This window comes from Triticum dicoccoides, chromosome 6B (genome assembly GCF_002162155.2).
Source record: "Triticum dicoccoides isolate Atlit2015 ecotype Zavitan chromosome 6B, WEW_v2.0, whole genome shotgun sequence".
NCBI lineage: Eukaryota > Viridiplantae > Streptophyta > Magnoliopsida > Poales > Poaceae > Triticum > Triticum dicoccoides.
Genome location: NC_041391.1, coordinates 505,863,728 through 505,869,116, shown reverse-complemented (window position 1 = coordinate 505,869,116; position 5,389 = coordinate 505,863,728).

Genomic DNA, 5,389 nt, shown 5'->3' with positions numbered 1-5,389 from the left:
TGGCTAGACACCGCCTCGGGGGCTGCAACCTCTACGGCGATAGAGCCGAACAATGACCTTGTCCCTCATGAAGCTCGTGACTCCGAGGTGCCAGACTCCTTGCCGGACTCCGAACCTCCCGCGCCCCCTCCGATCGAATCCGATTGGGCGCCGATCATGGAGTTCACCGCAGCGGACATCTTTCAACACTCACCTTTTGGCGACATCTTGAGTTCCTAAAATATCTCTCGTTATCAGGAGAACCCTGGCCGGACTGTGGTCAGGACGGTTGGGATGCAGACGACGAAGAAATTCATGGCCCACCCACCACCCACTTGGTAGCCACTATCGACGATCTAACCGACATGCTAGACTACGACTCCGAAGACATCGACGGTATGGACGACGATGCCGGAGACGACCAAGAACCAGCGCCGACCGGGCACTGGAAAGCCACCTCATCATATGACATATACATGGTGGATATCCCAAAGGATGGGAATGGCGAAGGAACAGAGGAGGATGACCCCTCCAAGAAACAGCCCAAGCGCCAGTGTCAGCGGCGCCGCTCTAAATCCCGCCACAGCAAGAATGAAGATTCCGGCACCGGAGATAATAATACACCTGACAGTGCCGAAGACAACCCACTCCAGCAAGACCCAGCGCAGGAGGATGGAGACGCCAGCCCTCATGAGAGAGCGGAAGAAGAAGAGGTAGAGGATTATATGCCTCCCTCTGGAGACGAAGCAAGCCTCGACAATGATGAATTCGTCATGCCTGAGGATCCCGTCGAACAAGAGCGTTTTAAACGCAGGCTTATGGCCACGGCGAACAACCTCAAGAAAAAGCAGCAACAGCTTAGAGTTGATCAAGATCTGCTAGCCGACACATGGACTGAAGTCCTCGCAGCCGAAGAGCATGAGCTCGAACGCCCCTCCAAAAGCTACCCTAAACGCAAGCTGCTCCCCCGATTAGAGGAGGAAGCGTACGAACCCGCATCACCAGGAGACAATACGGCTGACCGACCACCCCGTGGTCGCGACAGAGAGGCCTCTAGGCCCTTCACTAGACCCGTACCCCGGCATCACTCGAAAAGCACAAGGCCACAGGGGAACGCTCCGGACTTGCGAGATATATTGGAGGATAAGGCAAGACAATCAAGATCGATCTGTGGATCGCGTGGGCGCCCCACGGTACATGACGACAACCGTCGCGCCGGACACAGTAAGTTTGGCCGGGCCGAACAAAACAGACAAAGCTCTTTTGAGCTCCGTCGTGATATCGCCCAGTACAGAGGCACCGCACACCCACTATGCTTCACAGATGAAGTAATGGATCATCAAATCCCCGAAGGGTTTAAACCCGTGAATATCGAATCTTACGATGGCACAACAGACCCTGCGGTTTGGATCGAAGACTATCTTCTTCACATCCACATGGCCCGCGGTGACGATCTTCACGCCATCAAATATCTCCCCCTCAAGCTTAAAGGACCAGCCCGACATTGGCTTAACAGCTTGCCAGCAGAGTCAATTGGGAGTTGGGAAGACCTGGAAGCCGCATTCCTCGATAACTTCCAAGGCACGTATGTGCGACCACCAGACGCTGATGACCTAAGCCACATAATTTAGCAGCCAGACGAATCGGCCAGACAATTCTGGACACGGTTCTTAACCAAGAAAAACCAAATCGTCGACTGTCCGGATGTGGAGGTCCTCGCGGCCTTCAAGCATAACATCCGCGACGAGTGGCTTGCCCGGCACCTGGGACAGGAAAAGCCGAAATCCATGGCAGCCCTCACATCACTCATGACCCGCTTCTACGCGGGTGAGGATAGCTGGCTAGCACGCAGCAACAACCTCAGCAAACATTCTGGCAGTCCGGATTTCAAGGACCGAAATGGCAGGTCGCGTTGTAACAAAAACAAGCGCCGCATCAACGACGACAATAGTGAGGATACGACAGTCAATGCCGGATTCAGAGGCTCTAAACCCGGTCAGCGGAAAAAGCCATTCAAAAAACTGCTCCGGTTCCGTCCAATTTGGACCGAATACTTTACCGCTTGTGCCAGATACACGGCACCCCCGAAAAGTAAGCTAACCACACCAATAGGGACTGTTGGGTATTCAAGCAGGCAGGCAAGTTAATTGCCGAAAACAATGACAAGGGGCTGCATAGCGATGACGAGGAAGAGACCCGACCGCCGAACAATAGAGGACAGAAGGGTTTCCCCCCACAGGTGCGGACGGTGAACATGATATACGCAACGCACATACCCAAAAGGGAGCGGAAGCGTGCACTCAAGGATGTATACGCGATGGAGCCAGTCGCCCCGAAGTTCAATCCATGGTCCTCCTGCCCGATCACTTTTGACCGAAGGGACCACCCCACCAGCATCCGCCATGGTGGATTCTCCGCATTGGTCCTAGACCCAATCGTCGATGGATTTCACCTCACCAGAGTCCTGATGGATGGCGGCAGCAGCCTGAACCTGCTCTATCAGGATACAGTGCGCAAAATGGGCATAGACCCCTCAAGGATTAAACCTACCAAGACGACCTTTAAAGGCATCATACCAGGTGTAGAAGCCAATTGTACAGGCTCAGTTACACTGTAAGTGGTCTTCGGATCCCCGGACAACTTCCGAAGCGAGGAGTTAATCTTCGACATAGTCCCATTCCGCAGCGGCTATCATGCCTTGCTCGGGCGTACCACGTTTGCAAAGTTCAATGCGGTGCCGCACTACGCATACCTCAAGCTCAAGATGCCAGGCCCTCGAGGAGTCATCACGGTCAACGGAAACACTGAACGTTCTCTCCGAACGGAGGAACACACAGCGGCTCTCGTGGCAGAAGTACAATGCAGCCCCTTAAGGCAATTCTCGAGTCCGGCCATTAAGCGGCCGAACATTGCTAAGCGCGCCCGGAGTAACCTACAACAAGACCACCTGGCACGTTCCGAGCACGCGTAGCAGTGCGGCCCCAACCCCAGCACCTGCAAAACGTCAAAGCAGGTCCTTCGCGTACACCATTACGCTCTGAAGATACCATGGGCATGGGGAGAGGGGCACGACCACGATAAGCCCAGACTACGGCTCAACCACACCATGGGCTCTCAAGTGTGTCATTCTTTTTCTTTTTACCTTTTATTTTTTACCCACAGGACTGCGTTCGTCAGAGGCCCTGTCCGGCAGCAGACCTGCCGAACTCACAATGCAACAGCCAGGGAAGGATAAAGGCTACAACAAATATACAGGTGGTCTCCATTACGAGCATTTTTATACACCAATCCGAAGCCTACCCCTGGAGGGGGACATGTTTAACAGTCCCATCCCTTGCTTATTGCACTATTTGTATCGTTCTGCATTCATAGCAGCACTTATTGAATAAAACAATGCAACACCTTTTTGCTTATAATTGCATTTATTTTTCATACATATGTTCATTTACGACATGTTGCATCCGTACACTTTGGTATGGTTAAAACACAACAGGGTCTTATGTTTCCCGCATCATGGTGTGATAAGTCCGAACACTTTCACAAGTGCGGCAGCCCGAACTTATAGCATTATATGCATCGGCTCTGAATCATGTCTTGGGTCAATAGTTGGGTTTTCCCGGCTCCCATGTTTTGGTACCTTACATTCCGTTATATCGGCTAAGGTAGCACTGGGAGAACCACTGCGATTGCGCCCCAGTTGAGCTGGGTTAACGCCTCAGTGGAGAAAGCTAAAACTGACCATCATGATGAGGCGAGAGCCGGTCGCTGTTCGAGAGGTTTTTGCAAGTCCTTAAAGACTTATGCCGCTTAGAGCGAGGAGTCGGATCTTGTCCGGCCCAGGCGTGGATAGCGCCCCAAATTCGGCCTTCCGAAGACTAGGGGCATCGCCGAAATTTAAAATTATAGAATTCTATGGCTAAGTGAGAGTGTTCAAGCATTATAAGTCCGGTTGCCTTGTTTGCTGTGTTGAGCGCCTCCCTAGATGGACCCAAAAAATGGGAACAAGAGTGCTCAAGTTTATCCCGAACACCCCAGCACTCGTGGCATGGGGGCTGAAGCCGACGACTTGCCATCTCTCAGATTTGATAAACAGCCGCACAGAAGGTAATATTTCAAATTAACAATCGTTGCTTAGCGCATATGAACTAAGTTTTCAACGCACAGGATAACAAAATGCGAGTCTACTCAAAAATTACATCTTTGGAGCACTCCCCCACAATAGTGCGGGCGCCCTTCAGCACACTCTTATAATACATCTCGAGCGTGCGATGCTCCTTGCCCTCTGACGGTGGGTCCGTCACAAGGTTCTGGGCATCCATCTTGCCCCAATGCACCTTTGTGCGGGCAAGGGCCCGACGGGCACCCTCAATACAGGCGGAGTGCTTGATGACTTCAACCCACGGGCACGCATCCACCAGCCGCCGCACCAGGCCGAAGTAGCTCCCAGGCATGGCCTCCTTAGGCCACAGCCGAACTATGAGGCCCTTCATGGCCTGTTCGGCCGCCTTGTGGAGCTCGACCAACTGCTTCAGCTGGTCGCTAAGGGGCACCGGATGTCCAGCCTCAGCATACTGAGACCAGAAGACCTTCTCCATCGAGCTCCCCTCCTCGGCCCAGTAGAATGCGGCAGAATCGGACACGCTGCAAGGAAGATCGACGAACGCTCCTGGAGAGCTCCGAATTCGGGTAAGCAACAGGTAATTAACACTCACATGCTTACTTTGCATGAAAAATGCCTTACCCGCTGCTATTTTCTTCACCGCCTCAATCTCCTGGAGGGCCTTGTAGGCTTCGGCCTTAGCGGCTTTGGCACTCTCAAGAGCCGTTGCAAGCTCAGACTCTCGAGTCTTCGAGTCATGCTCCTGGCTCTCATGTTTTTTCAGGGGATCCTGGAGCTCTTGCTGTACCCGCGCCTCCTGTTTCTCTCGCTCGGTAGGCTCTGCGGCCGCATTTCGTTCGGCCGCGGCCACCGCCTCTTTCAGGGTCGCCGCCTCATTAGTGGCCCCTGCAATACCCATGTTATCATTGTCATTCTTTTTGCAACCAAAATCCTTTTCTGTAAGGTACAATTTTCATAAGGTGTTACTCACCTTCCTTGTCCTCGAGCTGCTTCTTGGCACGGCCGAGCTCGTTCTCTGACCGCTCGAGATTTTCCTTCAAAGTATTGACCTCCGCAGTCAGTGCGGCAGAGGTCAGCAGCGCAGCCTGCAATCCCATATTGACATATTTTTTATGACTCCTGCGTATATCCTTTTAGATCCTCAGTCCGGCTTTTCTTTCCGAACACCGAACCGAGCATTAGGGGCTACTGTCTATGCGGCACCATTTTATACATATTGAAATTCTTACCTCAAAGCTTGTTAGAAGGCTGCTGCAGGCTTTGGTCAGCCCGCTCTTGGCGAGCTACACC